General features: G+C 46.4%; 2 long non-coding RNA genes across 2 annotated transcripts; one reads left to right on the top strand and one right to left on the bottom strand.

Annotated features, from left to right (window-relative positions):
- Nucleotides 1–6,478: 6,478 nt before the first annotated feature.
- On the bottom strand, nucleotides 6,479–12,961 carry LOC143527678 (uncharacterized). Its single transcript, XR_013134222.1, has 4 exons — nucleotides 12,881–12,961; nucleotides 12,218–12,316; nucleotides 10,762–10,957; nucleotides 6,479–6,901 (listed from the first exon to the last, which is right to left on the bottom strand). It is a non-coding gene; the product is annotated as an uncharacterized LOC143527678 (long non-coding RNA).
- LOC143527677 (uncharacterized) lies at nucleotides 12,346–15,288 on the top strand. Its single transcript, XR_013134220.1, has 3 exons — nucleotides 12,346–12,977; nucleotides 13,266–13,320; nucleotides 15,057–15,288. It is a non-coding gene; the product is annotated as an uncharacterized LOC143527677 (long non-coding RNA).
- Nucleotides 15,289–21,107: the final 5,819 nt, after the last annotated feature.

The raw sequence follows: 21,107 nt of genomic DNA, 5'->3' as shown, positions 1-21,107 counted from the left end.
GAACCCGCAGTTGGTCGACAGGTAGACAGCGAACGCTGCAGCTTGGCAGCGGGCCTTTCCGTCCTCTTCCTGTGGACGTGGGGAGGGGGATCGGGAGGGGGGGGTGTCTCAGCGTTGAGGACAGTGCTGCAGACAGATCTGATTTAATCATACCTGCGCGTCTATACCAAAAAACAACCATATCATCAAATTCAGTGTAAAAAACACAATAATCACAATAAACAACATATGTTACAGCCCTGCTAGAAATGCCTTACAGACATAAAGGTGATAAGCCAAGAAAGTAGGTGCTATGAATTCCACTGTTGTCTCTCCCGGAAATGGTAACATACAGGAAAGACCTTCAAATCGCTCCTTTCAGGATTATTTGCAAATGTGTAAATCTTAGAGCCAAATAGAACATTTTGCTTACTTTCATCAAGGCAGCCCCCTCACCTCAAACCCACCCAACGTGTTTTGTTATATTAGTCCCGTAATTCCTTCCGACAAAAGGCTGTCAAACAATCCTCATCAAAAGCTTTAACAAAAACCCAGCTGGCATCCAAACTGAGTTGCCTGCTAATTTCCTCTGAGGTAGTTTCTGCTCCTGTCCCACCTGTCAGCAGGTGAGAGGCGGAGGGGGAGGTGCCCTCCCTGGTGGCTGCCCGCACAAACACGCTAATTCAATAAGGCCGCGTCTGCGTCAGCTCGGGCTTATCTGTTGGCTTCGCACGGGCTCCGGTAGGGGAGTTTGCTCAGCGCGCCGGGGTGAATGAAGGGGAAAGCTGACACCTGCCCTTCTGCTCTCTGAAGACAGCGTCGCCATTCTGAGGTCTGGAGCCATGCGCCCAGATTAATGCTGCGCTCAGCAGAGCAGAGAGCTGGACCAGCGAATTAGGCAAATTAGGACGTCCCTATTAGATCTTAAGAAAAACCTCTGAGGGTCATTGACCCAGACGTGATATCAGTAAGGAGAACGTTTCTCACATGTACTGTACTGTGACTAAGCATTATTTTTAGAGAACATCACTGTAAAGTCTGTTAGCAGTTCTGGTGTTGATAGTTGATTGCCATCAGTCCACAGATCTCCGTCTCTCTGGTCATCCCCTCTGATCTCCATATCTCTGCCGTGCACTGTAGCCTACAGGCAGAGGAACAGATTGTGGGCACTTTCACTGCAAATTCCCAGAACTTTGCGACATCTTGACTTTCTATTGTGAAGACAGCCAGGAGTTTATTCGCAGTGAAAAGCAAAGGGGAGAGAGGAGAGCAAAAGCGTCTTGTCTTAAGAAAAGGACTTTGCCGCAATTGTTGAGATGACTGATCTGCGACCTGTGCTATCAGCATTACCCCCGCAAGAGAGGTGCCTGGCCCATAAAGCAATCCACCAAGGGCTAATGGCTCCTGTGCATTGCATTTGTAAGACACTATAGAAAGTCTGGGACAATGGGTTCCTTCTTGAGAGGGCCCATCTGGGCGCCTCTCAGATCCTTAGAAAACCACGGAGGGTCGCTGACCTAGAAAGTCATCAATAAAAGACAATCCCTGGGAGGACAAATTGAAGAGTCGGTTGGGAGGTGGGGGGTGAGCAGGGCAGTTTGGGGTGCCTCGGGGGTGTAGCTGTGGCGTGGGTTTATGGGAGAAGCTGCCCTACTGGGGGGTGGTGCCTGGTCTTCTCCATCCTCTTACTCTGAGGACAGGTGCTTTTTAACTTTCCAGAGTTAACTTATTGGAGATGTGCGGTGAGGACAGTGTGAGCCACCCCACCTGCAACACGCAGGACTCATCCAGCGCTACCCAAAGATCAGACCAGATCAGACCAGACCAGATCAGATCAGATGCTGATATTGAAGGCCAGGTGGAATGCCTTGTGATGTATAACTGTGCACACAACTGCTCCTCTAATGATAATAATAATAATAATAATAATTCAAGATTTGCATTATGTGTTCATGCTTAAACAGCTTCCACTGAGATTAATCTATGAAGATTTTGGCTTTGAGTTTTAACAATTAGACAAAACATGAAGGATATTGATGTTGATCATTCTGATTTTGATCAGATATAGATAAGATTTTTCCCTAAATCTCAAGGCTATGCAAGTGAGTTGGAAGTTGTTAGCGTGGAGGACACTGTAGATGTGTGAATGACCCGTTTGCCTGGTTCATTCCTCGTATTTGTGATCTTCTTCTTCCGCTGACGTTTTATGACATTTGCTGGAACTTTGACACACCTGAACATGCTGCTCCTCCCAGGTGAGCACAGGTGAGTCTGGTGCTCCCATGCAATGGAAAATAGCAGGTTTTCATATGCAAAACTAATATAAAAATGATCCAAAACAAATGATACATTCAAGCCTTTGTCTATCTTTCACTCCCAATCATAATACAACTTATAATTACACTATTGCTGTTGTGATGTGGGATGAGAAGAGTAGTTAATTATATGACTTTTTTGTCATTAATCAGATAAGGTCAGTGGTGTGGTTGTCACTCTCTGAAAATGCCTCTCAGGCAACAGATGTTAATTCGAACCATTACTGTTCTATTGCTCTTATAGATGAGCTGGTGACAAACAGCAAAAGCTTCTCCCATGCCGAGAGGGAAAGTGAGGGAGAGACAGACTAACAGACTATAATTACCTCAGCTGCCATGAAACTGATGGGGACAGCCACAGTGTAGAAAGAGCCCCATCACCTACCTTAGATATAATATTTTACTACCCGGCAATTTATCCATCATTGCTGAAAGCATTCATAGGCTATTGTTGTCAGAGTAGGAGATGAAGCCACCAGCACAGACTTCAATCTCTGAAATTACACCATTTCGGAGACAAAAGACGGAGATCGTGGGAGAAACCACAGTGTGCATGCGGGTGCCACTTTTATCACTGAGTGGCAGACAGTTGAGCAATCAGTGAGTCTGAGGGCAAAGTGTCGTGATGCCAGACAGTGGCTTTTGTTTTTCAAGGAGACAGTTGAATTGAGTTTTTTGGCTTCAAATGAAAAAAGGAAGATTTGTGCCTTATCATAATATAATTTAGCCGTAGCCAATTGTGCTATTTGTGCGGCTCGAGCAGAAACAGTAAGTACTGTCGATGTAAAGATGATACGTTTCTTTGAAGAGCTTGATCTGCGTGGTGCTTCATCACTGCTTACTGAGTCACTGCAATTGGGTTTCTGCGTCTCAGAGTGAGCAGGTTCCGCGTACAGAAGGAAGGCCCGAAGTCTTCGTCTGCATGAACCCTCTCCGATTGGCTACACTTCTTCCTTTGCAGCCTTCAATTGCTCCTACAGATGACCGGTCCTGATGCAATATTTGTTTGCTGTTAACATCCCGCCTCAACCCCCCCCCCCGGTGTTGTGGTTGTCGGGGTCCTTGAGGTCGCAGAGCAGGGTGGGAGAGGAAAGCGGGTGTCACACAGAAATGCCTGTGCAGAAAGAGGAGGGCAGGAAGAAAAGAAAGATAGAGAGAGGAAGTGGGTCTTCTGCTTGTCATTACAGCCACGTCATGTTGCTGATTTTAATGGCCCCCCTGAGTATTGGTCACCATCAGTGGGGGAGTGTGTGTGTGTGGGGGGGGGGTCCGGTCTCCTGCATCCCCCCACCCCGTGTTCACATGCAGTAGGATGGAGGGTCTTGGCTGCCACAGTCCTGCAGACAGATGGAGGCCCATTGTGAGTGTTTTGATTGATAGAGGGTGGGGTCAAGGCGTAACCTCCGTTTTCCATACAAATAGGCTGGGGTGGGCATTCTGTGGGATGCTGGGGCATCTCTGACGGCATCTCCACTCCTTCACATGGCCGTGGGACGACGGAGGCTCTGTCAGTGGGAGCCTGAAAGGTTTCGCTGTTCGAGGCAGAATCAGCCCGGCGCTGCCCTGAGTGGCAGACGTCTCTGCACATTCCTCAGCACTGAGAAAGGCCCGTCTCAGAACGGGCTACGATGTGACAATCAGAGATGGTTTTTTAAACACAGGAGAACAAAATAGCGTAAATAAATGGAGAAATGAACCTCACGGGGTTTGAGTCAGTTCATGTTGAGTTTCATGTCTTTTGACACAACAGTAGTTCATTATTTCATTTGTTTTCTGTTAAATCAATGGTTTTTTATTTTATTTTAGTTTTTTTGTTTGTTTTATTTAACTTTTCCTTCTTTTTGGCATCTTCCAAAAGTGATAGATTTCAGGATGCAGGAAATTCAGGATTTTTATTTTAAAAATCTGTCTGTGTAAAGCACTTAGAATTGCCACTGTGTATGAAAACGTCCATGCAAGTACATGTGTGTGGTGTGTGTGTGTGTGTGTGTGTGTGTGTGTGTGTGTGTGTGTGTGTGTGTGTGTGTGTGTGTGTGTGTGTGCATGTGTTTATATCTGTCTGAAAAGACAGAACAAACTCTCCATCAGTTCTTTCCAGGCTGCAGCCGCCAGTGGTCACCTAAGCGATCGGCCACTATAGTGGCAGTAACAGGTGAACACACACACACACACACACACACACACACACACACACACACACACACACACACACACACACACACACACTAATCTATTTATTACTAAAGCCTTAGTACCCAAAAGGAATTCCTCAGAGTCTTCTTTTGTGTGTGACATGAATTCTCACAGCTTTGTCTCATCACTTTGGGGTAGTTATGTACTCAAACAGATGCTGGCACACACACTAACACACACACACACACACACACACACACACACACACACACACACACACACACACACACACACACACACACACACACACACAGTCCACACTTCTAGTTCTTCTAGCCAGTTTAAAGAGTGTAACAGTGACCAGCCCAGAGAACTAAACGAGCCCCACGCACACACATTACCTTAATGATGTCAGGTCGGGACCCCCAAGGCCAAGGCTCTTGATTGGTCCTCAGTACCTCGCGGGTCTAATGAGGAGAAGCCGGTGTGGGGACACGAGGCTGAGCTAATTAAAGGTGCTATCTGCGAGACGATTGCTTATTTTGTTATTGCCTTTGAAAGGTGAATGTCCCAGAGGCCCTGACACCATCGTGTCCCTTACACACACAGCCAATTAGAGGCACGCAAGGGTGTGAGGAGACATTTTACACGTCTGTAGCAAAGAGCACCGTGGCCATGTAGTCCCACATTCAGAAAAGGTGAAAATGTTCTGACAACTGGCATTTTCTGATTTTACAGTATATAGTGTATACAACATTCAAGATATTAGGATCATTTATAAAACATCTCATTTTGTTTAGCATATATAGAAAAAAATGGATAAATCAACCTTCCTTCAATGGATAAATTTAACCTTCCTGTAAATTCTTATATTGTGACAGATCTGAAAGACAATTGTGAAAAAGCCTCAGCAGACCGTCCGTGGTTTTGGCCAAAGAAAACCGAGCTGGTCCCCTTCAAGGCCGGATCCACAGGTGTGACTCAGGCCACTCAAGCAACACCGTCACCTGGAAGAAGAATCTAGTGGAAGCTATAATGTCCCTCCACACTTGAAGAGAGAGAGAGAGAGAGAGAGAGAGAGAGAGAGAGAGAGAGAGAGAGAGAGAGAGAGAGAGAGAGAGCATTAGATTAATTACTGGGAACGAAGGTCACCAATAATAGCTTCTTAATGGGAGCACTTAAACCATAGCCAGCAGATTTCTGAATGCACTGGAAATTTACCATTGCACTAGTGAACTATTTTTCTGGGAACAGATCAAGTGTAAACCTGCACGAATAGACATTTTCATGGCTGATCTCAAGTCACATTGTTGTTTCGTTCCCAACCCTCTTTTAATTTATTTGAAATTATAATATTTATTTATTTATTTGAAAGACAATATTAAATAATTTCATAATTAGGTATATAGAAAATACAGTCATAAACTCTCATATTACAAAATAACAGGTGTTTGAGTTAAAAGTGCAGAAATCTCCAGGATCTCTTCTAAACGCTGCAGTGTTGCATGAATCAGCTTGTTACTGTTTGTGCTGGGGATTAGTACAGGCCTGGTGACAGGTGATAGTATATATATATGTGTGTGTGTGTGTGTGTGTGTGTGTGTGTGTGTGTGTGTGTGTGTGTGTGTGTGTGTGTGTGTGTGTGTGTGTGTGTGTGTGTGTGTGTGTGTGTGTGTGTTGGGGATTAGTACAACACTGATGGCAGGTGATGGTAATGTCTGCCGAAAGATTCAGCTGAGAGATTATTGGGCTGCAGTGTAACCAGCCAGTCTGTCTCTTTGTCTCATTCTCTCTCTCTCTCTCTCTCTCTCTCTCTCTCTCTCTCTCTCTCTCTCTCTCTCTCTCTCTCTCTCTCTCTCTCTGTCCCCTCTGCCCACCCCACCTCTGCCCCCCCTCTGTCTGACCAGAATTGAAGAGACACCACCACACACTAGTTGACCTTACAGAGGGCGGGGGCAGCAACAGGTAAATACACACACACACCCACCACACACACACACACACACACACACACACACTCACGCACGCACGCACGCACGCACGCACACACACACACACACACACACACACACACACACACACACACACATACAAGCCCATAGACTGACTGTGAGAAAAACCACTGCCCAAATCCTTTCTGCTCAAAGCATATTATTCAGCCTTGTTTATGAACACAGAGCCTGTTAGAACACCGTGAATTTGTGTGATTTTTAATTAATGAGCCTGCAGTGTGAATGGCTGTGTGGGGATCTGTCATGACCTGTGGGCACAGACCCAGTGGGTCTGCCCGCTCTGTGTCCCCCAGTGCCCACGCACTGCCCTGGCGAGCCCGCCTGCCCAGACCCCTCCGGCTGCTCCTGCTTGTGGTCTTCTCCCGCTCCCGGAGCTCTGGGCTGACAAATGTCTGAACAAGAGTCTCCCGGCCATTGTGTGATGGCATGCTCCACTTCATGAGGCCGTGTTAAGTACGGCTCCTGGAAGTAAGACAGAAGCGGAAGAAGGAGCAGTTAGCGGTGGAGGCGCGGGGAGGATGGAGCTAATACTTTTGTTTATCCGTGTGCTGTAGGGTGTGTGGGATTTGTCCCAAACCACTGAGCCCTTTGTGGGCTCCCGGGTGGGTGTGCGGGTCGGCCGTGCTGGCCGGGCCGCTGGTGTTTATCTCCCCACACTGCCCCTGTTTAACTCCTCGTTACAACCTGTTAAGAGGACAAAGACTCCGTCTTGGAGCATCTGCAGTCAATTACTTGAATTTTGCTTTGCTCTGTGACTGGTTGTAAGAGCTGTGTTTGTTAAACTGTAATGTGACCTTGCGTTCCTTTAAAGATGCTATATAAAAATAACTTACTACATTCATTCATAATTCCACCTGTGGGATGCTCGCAGCAGACGATTGGAGAAACAGTGCCGGTGACTTTAATACCCTGACCAAACATAGCAAAGCAAATATTTGCTTTCTCTGCCCACCAAACCAAATTAGAAGGTACAGTTCCTGTTCAATAGAGCACTGGTCTGCTGGCACCAATATATAAACTGTCACAGCATGAAATCAATTTTCTGCCTTGATTCATTTCAAATCAGAGGTTTCGAGTGCATTAGTATTGCAATTAGAGGCCTGTGTAACAGGAGCCTCGTCATGGAGAGAGAGAGAGAGAGAGACAGAGAGAGACAGAGAGAGACAGAGAGAAAGAGAGCGAGAGAGTGAAAGATAGAGAGAAAGTGAAAGAGATAGAAAGAGAGAGAGAGAAAGTGAAAGAGAGAAAGAGAGAGATAAAGAGAGAGAGAGAGAGAGAAAGAAAGAGAGAAAGAGAGAGGGGTAAAGCGATAGAGGGCAAACGAGAGGAGAAAGAAATTAAGTGCCAGAGACAAAGCTACTCCTTCTCCACGCTGCTGCTCACAATCCGTTTTCTTTTCTTTTCTTTCTTTTTTCTCTCTCTCCCCCAGACGCGACAGCTTTAAAAAGGTGACGGGGCAGGGCGGGCCCTAATCGCCACAGATAATAAATTTATCAACTCTTAAAGTTCTGAGAGGGCTGAATGGAGCTGGCCCCGGCCATTGAGCGTGAGCAGATTACTCACGCTTAGTTGGCTCTAGGTAGGCTTTGGTGGGGCTCCCCACCAGCCTCAGGAATGGGCCTCTGCTGAGCCTCTACTGAGCCTCCATTGAGATCCATTCAGCAGCTCCTAACACAGAGCATGCTTTTATGCTGTGTTGCTTTATTATGAGAGGACCCCCTCCTCCCCATCCCAGTCCCTGACCAACACCACCCCTCCGGGCTCCTCAGTGCTACGCTCTTTCTTCTGTGTTAAGAAAAGGTTATCCCCTACCTTAATCTATATTGCAGAGCGGATCAGAGTGAGGGGAAGAGATGCTGTGTGTGTGTGTGTGTGTGGGGGGGGAGGGCTTCGTTATGGAATCCCCACCCAGAGATTCCTTCTCTCTTCCTCTCTCTCTTCTTCTCTCTCTTCCTCTCTCTCTTTCACTCTCACTCTCTTTCACTTTCTCTTTCTCTCAATCGTTCTCTCCCCCTTTCTCTGTTTCTGTGCCTTTCTCTCACTCTGACACACACCACACACTTTTTTTTTTGCACAGTGCCAATAGGCTCTAGTGGAGGATTTGCATCCTAAATCAGTAACCTGCAGATCTGTTCTATGAAGACATCAGATCAAAGATCAGGCAGTCAGGGGGCTGCTAAAACATCAGGGAGGCCGGCATGTCGACAAAGCAGAGGGATGAGTGACCACAGCCTCGAGAGAGGGAAAAAAACACACTGGGATTCCTAAATCCAGATTAGGAGTGGATTAGGGTGTACAACAATGCCGTCAGATTTATTTAAAAATCACAGACTTTGGTTTTGATTATTCTGCCTTCGACTTTTCTTTGAAATGAAAAAGAAACTGACCACTCCCCTTTTCCCGTTTGCTATTCCTGCCTCGTTTTTTTTCTTTTACTTAGCTGTTTTTGCAAATAATATATTTCAGAAAAATCTGCTGAATAAAAAGGATGAACCTTAATTAACATGTTTATTAAAAATATTACAGTATTATATTAAAGTATTATGTCAAATGTAATCAAAGATGATACAATAATCAAACTGATTTATGATTAATATTAGGATTCTGTGTTTTTCAAACTATCAAAACTAAAAAATATCACTATGTGCTATCAAAATCAAAACTGAAGAACACTGTCTTAGGGAGAATTTCCTTATTTAAAATGGCACTGACATAGATCCCTAGAAGGCCCAGTCATGTACAGTGTAACATCTATCCAGTGTTATTAAGTGCATCGTGACACGTGATTCCTAAAGCGGCTGTATTGACAGTGCTCTTCAAAATGGACATAACCACCGAATCAATCCTAGGGAACGTTTCAAACTGCACAACTCTTGTTGTGCTTGAGAGTTGCATCCAGAATCCCATATCCTAGAGGTGATGAACCAAGCAGATGGAGACCTTCTGGACGCGTTTTTACGGAGTTTGAAAGTGTTTCAGAAAGAGTGTAAGAAGGCATTGTTCCATTACCTATCACAGCAGGATCCCTAAAGTGATTCTGATTTTTGCACCAGTTTCTAATCTCATAGGATGATTTAATATATTTAATTTCCTCATAGAAAAAAAATCTTAGTTAGACTATTCCCCAAATAAACACCTGCTTGACACAAAGAAGTTCTTCGTTTGGGTGTTTCCATGGTGTCAGGGTGTGCGTTAAATGCCCACCACCCATTCCCCTCCTACAGCCAGACCCCAAGCAGGCTTTTCCAGCAAGACACAGTGACAGAAATGAACCCTTTAGCTATTGCAGCTAACGCATGGGGCGAGTGCCCCATGTTGGTTCGCTGACGATTAAATTGCGGTATTTTATGATATGATATAATTGGTATCAATTGCTCTCCAGGTGATATGGAGCCTGTTGTTTGAGTAGCACGCAGCGATGGCAGCGCCTTGCCGCGCGCGAGCTCTACACCCCGACGCGTCTAATGGCGGTTCTACTCTTAATTAGCTCACTCGCTCGCGCTCGCAGATACCCTTCTAGCCCGCGTCATTATCTATAAGAAATACGCTCAGTAGGAAGAACGCGATACAATGTATTTCCTACAAAAGCTACTGTGTGTAATGTGCGCTTTTGCCTCGCACATAGCGCCGAACAAAGGCTCTGCTCTCCGGATCTGCGCCGTCTAATTTGCGGCTACCGAGTGGTGTTTAGCCCAGCGGGCTCGGAGGACCCTTTTTTGTTTATCCAAAGTTAAAAATGCGTCTCCCTGACAGCTCTTTAAATACAGGTTTGAAATGCGCGCTGGTTCTAAAGGTGAATTTAATTTGTGTTTCAAAAGGGGGAGGGGGGGGGGGGTCCAAGTGGGACTTAATTGAGGGGTTTCGGGTAAGAAATGAAGAGCAGAGTCCCTCGAATTAGGATGTGTGTATTTTTAGGCATTCTTTTCCTTAATGGGTTTGGTTAAGACCATAGAAGACATAATCAGCATAAGAGAAAATGTTAACTATGTTTGAAGCCCTTACAGGAAAGCAGTACAGGCCAGGCTGGTCTGTATATGGGCTGGGTAAAGCAGTACAGGCCAGGCTGGTCTGTATATGGGCTGGGTAAAGCAGTACAGGCCAGGCTGGTCTGTATATGGGCTGGGTAAAGCAGTACAGGCCAGGCTGGTCTGTATATGGGCTGGGTAAAGCAGTACAGGCCAGGCTGGTCTGTATATGGGCTGGGTAAAGCAGTACAGGCCAGGCTGGTCTGTATATGGGCTGGGTAAGGCCTAAGGTCACACTGGGAGCAGAAGCCAGTCAGCATATGTTCAGCCATGTATCTGACATTCGGCAAATGTCACCTGTCAATCTAATTCGTCATCTGCTGCAGGATTCATCGAGTAGAAAGGATCACATCCCTGATCCTGATCCCCATGTGAATCAAGACCGTTGTCCGTGGTGGACCCGTTGATTCCATTTACAAATACTGAATCCTGCTAGCCTGTCTGTCCGCCACAAGCAGCCTGGTCTCGTTTTGTTCTGTTTTGATTGGGTTTTCTGTCAGGTAAACAAATAAATCAACAGTTGACATAATTTATGCGTCAGTATGTTCTTGTTTCAAAATACTTTGTTCAAAAATGTGTTGTGAAGTATTTCCCACTAGTTTTAGTTCATTGTTCACAAGCAGATGAAGTGCACTTATACAGCTGGCTTTTATCATCATCATAATCAAACTGTGGTAAGGGTCTTCACATTTTTGGCAGGTGTGTGAAAGTAAATGTTTTGTCTAAGGATGTGTGTATGTGTATGTGTTACTATGCATTTGTAGGTGTAGTGTGCCACACAGGGGTTCATAGTGAAAGATAGCTTGTCTCTGAGGAAAAGTGTGCATGCATGTGTGTGGGGGTAGTAACATGACAGACAGAAGTTCAGTTGGACTGACGCTCATTTCCCAGGTGAGGGAATGTGTGTGTGTGTGTGTGTGTGTGTGTGTGTGTGTGTGTGTGTGTGTGTGTGTGTGTGACAGAAATTCAGGATTTCTGAGACAACTTGTCTCTCAGGTGAAGAAGCTCTGCTGACTCAGCCGTGTGCTATTTATTAGCAAGAGAGAGAGAGAGAGAGAGGGGGGGGGGGGGGTGAAAGCAAGAGTGGGGGTGATTGAGCAGGGGATGAGGGGGGAGGTAGATCAGGTGTGCCCTGGCTGAGACTCTCATTAATGGGCCTTCATTATCTTTGATTTAAAGCTGAAGTGTCATGGAGGTGTCATCTCGTAACGGACTTCATTAAAGCTTTAATTTTTCCAGAAGGTAAGAGAGTCTGGTGTAATGAAGCCATCACAGCCTCAGCACTGTTCACCCCTTGTTAGGCATTACCACACATGTAGAGGGAGTGGTGCGCACACACACACACACACACACACACACACACACACACACACACACACACACACACACACACACACACACACACACACACACACACACAGAGCCTGACTTATCATGTGAATTATCAATATTACCCTTCCAAATATCCAAATACACCTAAAACACTGCCTGTAATATTATATATCACAATTTCATAGGCTTTCTCTTTTGATAATTGGGCCTGGGGTCAAACTGATTAGCAGGTGAAAATATAATAACCAGGGATATTAATCTTTTTGGCATCATCATCTTAATCATCTTAATCATCATCATCATCATCTTTATCATCTTCATCATCCCTATGATTCCTGCTGCATTTAGCTGTTCTGTGTGGATGGCCGCGTGAGCCTGGGCTGCAGGCTGCTGAGCGAAGCTCAGCGTGCTCAGAACTCACCTCTCTGGTTATCTCGTTATGAATGTTTTGCGTTTTTCATTCCGTGTCCCGGGGCTCCTACAGGGCCTCTAGGGGACTTCACCAGCAGGAGGCAACAAGCTGTATCCAAGGGACATACAGATAAACAACCCTGCATCAGCCTTGTTGATCTCTTATTGTCCTCTCGTGAAGGCTACGTTTTTTGACTGGTCTGTAATAACAATTCACACGCCCCGAAAATTGATTGTAATTTGACCGATTTGTGTTATTCCTACTATAAATAAGTGTCCCGCTCCTTAATTGTTTGTTGGATCGTTCACTTTCACTAGCGCCCGCGTTCGCGGGCTGGAAAAACGGTTAATTAAGTGTAGTGACTTTGTGCACTCCACGTTTGGCTGTTGGATTATTTTGTTGGGTTTTTGTCACACATTTGAGATTTAAATTAGAATAATTTTAATGGACGTGCAGACCATTCTATTTCTGTCGAAAACGAGGTAAATAAACCTGGCACATTTGCTCTCAGGCCTAATATTTTTTAGTCGCTTTAGAAATTCCTGGTTCCTTTTGAAGCAATCATTAACATCCTAAGAACTAATAGTGGCTTCCCAAGTAACCTTTTAATTACCCACTGCGTAGAAAGTGAGCGGTATGAGTTAATATAAGTGAAATGTTTTATTTACGCGCCTGCTGAAGAACTACAGTTCCCATGAGACGTTAACGGTCAGTCTCGTGAGGTCCGTAACTCGTTCCGCTTGAACTCCGGCGGAGAAATCAGCTTCAGGTAATGAGGTATTCTATTATTTTTTAAAGAAGACCCAGATCTGAACGCACGTCACCTACAGCGTTAAATAATCTCGCAGTCATATGAGCCCTGCATATGAGCTTATACGTTCTTTACACACAAAAATAGTATTACAATTGTTCAGATGTTCCAGATAGCCATTTATTGATTACTGTATATTGACCCGACTGTATATTGACCCGACCCCCCCCCCCACACACACACACACACACTTATGTTTGAGAAACTGTATCATGAAAATCATGGCTGTTTTTTTTCTTTCTCTAGCTATTGCTACAACTGACATTTCCCACAGTGCCAAAGAGCCAGCTGTCACTGAATGGTAAGATGATGGCTTGGCTACTGTCCTATACATACACCTTACAAATCACAAAATCCACAGTCATTATTGGCACCAAGTTGCAATCAGCGGGGATGGGGCTCATAATGAAACCTGGATACTCGTGAAGTATCCTGGCTGAACTTTGCGATGGTTTCCATGGTTGTCATAAGACAATCGCTGACTAATTGTAGTCAGAAACGAATGTGTCCTACATGGAGCTTGGACCTCTTCAACTTTAAAAACCACACCGTGGTTTCAAGCGCTCAAAGTTTCAAGCGCTAATTTTCCAGACACTGATGAAGACATAAAGATGCTCAGTGAAAATATAAAAACGTGATCAGGTCCAACACCAAATCTAGCCAAATCTGTGTCTAAAAAAACTGACCTTTACCCATGTTCCCTTTCTAGAATACTGATTAAGTTCAGTAAATCATCTTGGCAAAGGATGCACACAAAGTCTGTCAGCATGTCATGGGTTTGGCATCGCCGCTCGGTGTTCTCATGCACACCCCTCTACTCCCCCTAAAAGCCCGACATGCCAAAAAAAAGTGACTTGCTTTTGTAAAGGATCCAGGCTTTGTAAACACAGCTCTGGTTGATCACTCTCTCAAACAGGCTTTGTTCTAGCTCTGGAACAACGGCTGGTGGTGTTTACCAAGTGTCGCACTGCACACTCCAGTGTCGTGTGTGTTTGGGAAGCAAACACCAGTTAAATCTTTCTTTGGGGATGAGGATGAGAAGGGTTGAGGAAATGTGTCTCTTTAGAAAGATCCCACCCTTAAACAAACATGCTGAGTTGATGACACAAGATTAAAAGGTGACGTAGAGATGTTGCACGTCGTGTAAGGTTCTCTTAGCTGTGGTTATACAGCCAGCTCCTCCTACTAATATCTGTTAATTCATGCTGAGTTAATATGTTTAAGTCCAATATACACAGTAAAAGCTGCTTAGAGAAATAATGATTTTGGCATTACATTTGTTTGTATTTGTTTGTAAACACAGCTGAAAGCTGAAAGCTCTCTGCTTATTTGGAATTTGCCCGGTGAAAAGTCACTTGAAGTGCAACTTGGCATACTTACCTTCTCTCATGAGGCCTTTTGAGCCTCTGTTCAGTATTTTTCCCCCCATATTCCATTTGATGTGTTTAAATATTAATGTGCTACAGTATTAATGCTGTGAGGCTTGTCAGAGGTGGTATATTGTGAAAAGGAGAATCCTGATAAGCAGTAGAGTGCTGATTCAGTGTTGGAGCAGAGAAAAATCCTGTTTTTCTGTTTGCGATGGAATCCTTGTGCAGACCTTGGCATTAAAACTTGTTTGGTGCAGTCCAGAAACCGTGGGATGAAGTTTTATTTCCATTTGCGAGTATGTATTGCTCAAGTATGTGTTGTGCAGAAATTAATTTAATGTATTGTCTTGATTATTGGGTGTAGAAATCCCGTGGTATACTTGCTTTGTTGGGGGGGGGGGGGGGGGGGGGGGGGGTGTGCGTGTGTGCACTTGCGTGCATGTTCATGGGTGACTTTGCACGTGTGAGTATTTGTAAATATCCTATGTGTAGGTTTGTGTTCATGCAATTCATGCTTATGATGGGGTCAGGGTGTTCGCATGCAATTAGTCCTATGCAGTGGATGTGTGTCTGCTTTGCATGTCTATTGGCAGAGTGATTGTATAAAATGTCTTGGGGTGTGTGTGTGTGTGTTGTGTGTGTGTGTGTGTTTGAGGACGGGTCCTAGTGAGGTGGGGGCTCCATCCCGCTGTACGTTGGGGTCACAGGGCGACGGAGAGCCAGTCAGCTGTGGGAGGCATATGGACGTCTTGGCTGAGCCGGCGGCCAGACTGTGGACGGTTCTGGGTCCAAATGTGCCACAAATGCGCTAAAGGCAGAAGGACGCAGGGAACCCCTGCACTGCCCATGCTCCGAGGACCCAGGGTGGTGCCCTTAACAGATGCCCGCAAGGTTCACACAGGAAAATGTTTCGGCCCTAGTTATTATTATATAAAACAGAACTTGCCCTTGGCTGTTTTGTGTTATGTGACAGTCTTTCAGAGAATTTGATATGTGATTGTATGTCTTATACATAGTGTTTAATGTTGAATTTAATTTCTAAAAAGCATGAAGTGCGAACAAATAAAACAAGCAGCTGTTTCCTGGATAATGCGATTACACAAAGTTTAAAAAATGTGTTTTGTGATCTGACTGGCTTGAGCAGGTCTTGATAAACACTTGTGTGACGTGCTAATTAGTGGTAGGGCTTACTGGAGGGACCAGGGCCCTTACCTAGTTACACTGGGGCGGATAATGACGGGAGTGATGGCTCGGCTGCAGGCGTCCACAGTGCTGCGGGCTGAAAGACTCTCTGCTGCTATATGTTATAAATGACTATGAAATTAATAGTCACTCATTCATGAGTGCTGTGTGTGTAAATTTGTATGTGTCAGAGAAGGTTTGTTGTTGATGTAGCTAAATGCTCTTGTGTGAGAGAAAGTGTGTGTGTGTGTGTGTGTGTGTGTGTGTGTGTGTGTGTGTGTGTGTGTGTGTGTGTGTGTGTGTGTGTGTGTGTGTGTGTTTGTGTGTGTGTGTGTATGTGTGAGAGAGAGAGAGGGGAGGGGGGGTGTGTCAGTGCTAGACAAGGCTGTGGAGTATATGAGTGTGTGTGTGTGTGTGAGTGTGTGTATGAATGGCGGGGTCCTGGGAGAGAGTGGTGGAGAGGCGGCCACATGGCGGCCCGATGGCGGCCCGGCCGTGGAGTGCTGGGCACGGCCGTATGGAGAGGGGGTTGGGCCGGCAGGAGCAGCATGCGTTCGCCCAGGAGCCGTGGGGAGACTGGGACCCCAAGCCCTGCTGGGTCAGAGCCAGTACGCCCAGACACTGGAGCTCTCTCTCTCTCTCTCTCTCTCTCTCTCTCTCTCTCTCTCTCTCTCTCTCTCTCTCTCTCTCTCACACTCTCTCTCCTCTCACTCTCTCTCTCTCTCTCTCTCTCTCACATGCGCTCTTGCTTGATCTCTGCCTCTTACCTCTCCCTCACCACCCTTTCTTTCTCTCTCTCACACACACTCTCTCTCTCTCTCACTCTCTCTCTCTCTTTCTCTCTCACACACACACTTTCTCTCTCTCTCTCTCTCTCTCTCTCTCACTCACATGCACTCTTGCTTGATCTCTGTCTCTTACCTCTCCCTCACCACCCTTCTCTCTCTCTCTCTCTCTCTCTCTCTCTCTCTCTCTCTCTCTCTCTCTCTCTCTCTCTCTGTCCATCATCCCCCTGTCCTTCTGTCTCAAACCACGTGCATTCCCTATTTTACAGGTTAGGTCCTATAAAAACAAGTTTGCAGCTTTTTAAACTTTATGATGATTTTTTCCTGCTATCAGATAAACTCCATATTGGAGTCATGCTATACATGATGGATACACATGCATTTATTTCTTTATTTATTTTTATCCACTCACAGGAAGTTCACAGTGGACATTCCTGCTAGGAGGGACCAGCACAATTAATATGTCAGACACTTAAACATGTAACCAGAGAAAGATGCTGAATCCCTGGATGGGAGGAGTCTCAGCGCCGTGTTGCAGTTGGACCGCAGGGGCAGGACCGTAGAGGCAAGACCGTAGGGGCAGGACCGTAGAGGCAGGACCGTGGAGGCAGGACCGTGGAGGCAGGACCGCGGAGGCAGGACCGTAGAGGCAGGACCGCAGGGGCAGGACCGTGGAGGCAGGACCATAGAGGCAGGACCGTGGAGGCAGGACCGTAGAGGCAGGACCGTGGAGGCAGGACCGTAGGGGCAGGACCGCGGAGGCAGGATCGCGGAGGCAGGACCGCGGGGGCAGGACCGTAGAGGCAGGACCGTAGAGGCAGGACCACAGAGACGTTCTCTCTTTGTCTCTCCACAGTGAGGTTTGGTGTGGATGTGCGTAAACTCTTCGTTTATCTCCGCTGCATGAGACGGTCCTCAAAGCCGGAGTTACGTTTGGCACACCGGCTGACTCCGACCCCGTCGCAAACTAGGACAAAAACATTTTTTTTTTGTCATGAAAATTGCATTAGGCCGGGGCACCAAGCGCAGGGCAGGAGAAGAAGAAGAGATCCATGTGAAATATTGAAAAGGTTGAATAATTCAGGATGTTCGTTCAGGATTTTTGGAGGGCTCAGGGGGGGGGGAGGGAGGGTCTACCCTCCGCTCCCATCTGCAGGGAGACGCTCCCTCACGGTGGCCGAGGCCGTCTGGTGAGGGACAGGATTAGCTCGCACGACCTCCCCACTCCACCGCTAGCCTCTCAGCCTGTGACCATCGGGGAAGGTTACCTGCGTTAGGAAAGGCACCTTCCTCATTAATACCACCGCACACGACACCCCTGGACTTGTGGAGGACCTGTAAGGACTACAGGGGTGTCCCAGGTCTTTTGCAGCACTTGTGTAGTTGAGCAGAGCAGGTGGTGCAGTACGACTCTCTTATGAATGTTTAAACCAAGCGCATCCACTGTACATACACACAGCAATCAGCAACAGCCGCTAGCCTCTCCTCCCATTCAACCTGCATTATCAAGTATGAAAATAACATTCAGAAGTGACCTATTGATTTTTTTCCTACTTCTTTTTCCTATGGGTGGGTGTTTGTGAAAGACCCCCCTCACCCCCCCATTCTGCAGCTTCTCCGCTCTGTCCTTCCTGGAGAGAGAGAGGGAGAGAGAGAGGGAGGGGGGGGGGGGGAGAGGAGGCGGGGTTTTCTCAGCTGCTCTCTCACAAAAAAGTGCATTAGGCGCTGGGAGGGAGACATGGTAACTGTGCTCGAGCTGTCGGGACACATTAGTGTGACAGGAGTCAATCAGACTGCGGTCTGCTCGCTTGGCTCTGGGGAAGTTTCAGAATGCCACATAAGCCCCTCCCCCAACTAACCCTGCCCCCCCCCCTCCCTCTCTCTCTTTTCTTTTGCCCTGCCTCACTTTTCCTCTCTTTTATATATATATTTTTCTCCATAGAAACACATGCATGCGCATTTGTCCAAACCAGCTTTCCACTTTCAGTCCTTAGCGCTACACTATCAATATTTAAATGAAATTGACTGTGTGTGTGTGTGTGTGTGTGTGTGTGTGTGTGTGTGTGTGTGTGTGTGTGTCATAAAGAGCTAGAGAGAACAATCATTGTCATGTGCACTTTTTTTTGGAAGTATAAGAATTTCTTTTTTGCTCCATTTGTGATTGAAACATACGTGTGTGTCTGCACACTCTCCATAAACATCAGCAGCTCTGCCTCTTGCTGATTGTTGAAGTGAACTGACTGCATGATGATCAGATGGCCGTCGTGACGCCCCCCCCCCCCCTCGTCGTGACGCCCCCCCCCTCCTGCTGTCCAGATCAGGCCATGTGTGCACATGCTCCTCACCTTCCTTTAGGATCCTTTATTTGGTCATTATTCTAATGTCTTGAGGACTCATACATTAAATTAAGTGTGTCATGTTTTATGCATCAGCTCTACCAGCAACTGTAGTTTGCAGTACAGTAGCTGAATAGCTGTGGTTGTGACATTTCCGTGTGTGTGTGTGTGTGTGTGTGTGTGTGTGTGTGTGTTGACCTCTATGAACAGTGTTTGTTCAGGGCTCGTTAGCTGCAGTGGTACATGGTTGGGTTCAGCAGGCCAGCCTGTGTCGCATGCTGTCAGGCTGAGGGGATGGAGTGGCTCCCACTGTCTCTTCATCCACCCCCCCCCTCCCCCCCTCCCTCTCTCTCTCCCTCTCTCCCTCCCTCCCTCTCTCTCATCTGTCTGTGTGTCCTCCTCTGCCATAATTCTCTGTCCAACTGCACTCTTGCTTTAAACACGAACTCCTGTTTCAGGCAGCAGAGTGAGAAAGAGACCGGTCTCACAGGGCCCCGTCTGACCCCGTCCTCCTCCCTCCCTCCTTCTCTCTCTCTCTCTCTCTCTCTCTCTCTCTCTCTCTCTCTCTCTCTCTCTCTCTCTCCATGTAGGCTGACCTCAATCCACCCCTCCCTCTTTGAATCTCTCACTCTCCCTTTCTCTCCCTGTATCATCTCATCTCTCTCATTTCATCTATCCCTCCCTCTCTCATCCCGTCTCTTTCCTTCTTTCTTCCTCTCCTGCTCCCTCTTTCCCTCTGCCTCCATGTCTCTCCTGTCCCTCTCTTCCCCCTCTCATTCTGTCTCTTCCTATCACTCTGCCTCTCTCCATCTCCCTTTCTTTTCCTCTCTCTCTTCTCCCTCTCTTTTTTTCTGTTCTGTCAGCTCTGTGTGGGTAGCTGCCCACTAGTGCAGTTAATAGAATAAAGGCGGCTTAGGCATACTGTGTGCTGTGTGTAAGATGATAGCCCAATTTGCTTACTGTAAATACACACACACACTCCCCCCCTCCCAACTAAACACACAAGGCAGTTTTTGTGTGTAAGGGGGAGAGCGAGGTGACACAAACATCATTAATGGGCTGCAAAGTCCTACAATCCAATTTATTTATTTATTTATTTACCCTTTTATTTTTTTCAGTCTGGCAGGAGCTGCTGTTGGTCTCGTTCTGCTTCACTGCGTGTGCATAATCATGTTTTTGCTCCATTGCACCAAGTGTTGAACCTCGTGTCTAAAAAGAGAGAGCGAGTGTGTGTGTGTGTGTGTGTGTGTGTGTGTGTGTGTGTGTGTGTGTGTGTGTGTGTGTGTGGTGGGACGGGAGTTTCTTTGCTCTGCGGTGGGGAGGCAGGGTGTAGTGAGGGTCTGCCATGTTTGCAGAGTCTCTCCTTAAACAAGTCAAGTTTTTCCATCTGGGCTGGCAAGGCCCTCTTCTGTTGTCTCTCATTTTCTTTTGTCTTCTGGCAGGGCCTCTCTGTGACACACACACACACACACACACACACACACACCTCTGTTGGCTGACCTGAAGCTTACACCAACGCTTTTAAGATTAGCACTGAGCTAGCGACCATGCCAGTGTAGGCTGTGTGTGTGTGTGCAACCAAGCATGGACGTCAAAACAAACATGTTGAATTCAGCCCCCTGCCCTAACCTACACACATGCACACACGCCTTTCACTGATTTGTTAATGATGGAAATAGTGCTGTGACTTAGCAACCTTAGTTATTTTATTTTTTGAATGTTTTTAATGCATGTAGTAATATTGATTTATAAGATTATATGATCCTTCCTTTACTCCCACACTAGGGAAATCCACACTTTATATATTTGTACTTTATATTTGTCTTTGATCCTAATGGCAGTTCAATTGTAAGGATATCATGAATAGAGGTTCCATGGATTATTGCCTTGTAAAACTAGATTTAGTTTTAAGCTGTCCAAACTTCAGAAAGTTAGACTTTCTAGCTCGTGCTACATTGGGGGGTTTAATTGGTCGTAAATATCTGGTTAGTGTTTCAAGTGGCAAAACTCACAGTCTCTGCTGATATGTTTGCTTGCTGCTCCATGCTGTAAGGGGGCAGTGGGTTTAGGTCATTTGGCCCAATTGTATTCACTCTCAATCAGTAAGCTCTCTTTTATTGAAGCATTAGGGGCTTATAAAGGCTTATAAAGGCTCTTAAGCTTGTGTGGGTGGCCAGGGGTAGCATCTTTAAAGCTGTGGTAGGGTTTTCTGCAGCACCTTTTGGGGACTACAGATCCTCTTGGAAAGCCAGAGTGTGCTGAATGTGTGTGTGCAGGGGCGCGCGCGTGTGTGTGTGAGGGAATGCCAAAGCCGTCCCTGATTAAGTCCCCCCCCCCCCCCTGGCCAGGAGCGTCTAAGCGCGAGAGATCAAACGTGCCAGGACACAGGAGGGTCCCCCGGTGACGTGGTGGTTA

Source organism: Brachyhypopomus gauderio, chromosome 11 (genome assembly GCF_052324685.1).
Source record: "Brachyhypopomus gauderio isolate BG-103 chromosome 11, BGAUD_0.2, whole genome shotgun sequence".
Taxonomy (NCBI): Eukaryota; Metazoa; Chordata; class Actinopteri; order Gymnotiformes; family Hypopomidae; genus Brachyhypopomus; species Brachyhypopomus gauderio.
Note: the sequence above shows the minus strand (reverse complement) of the source record. Positions and strands in the feature narration are given on the sequence as shown.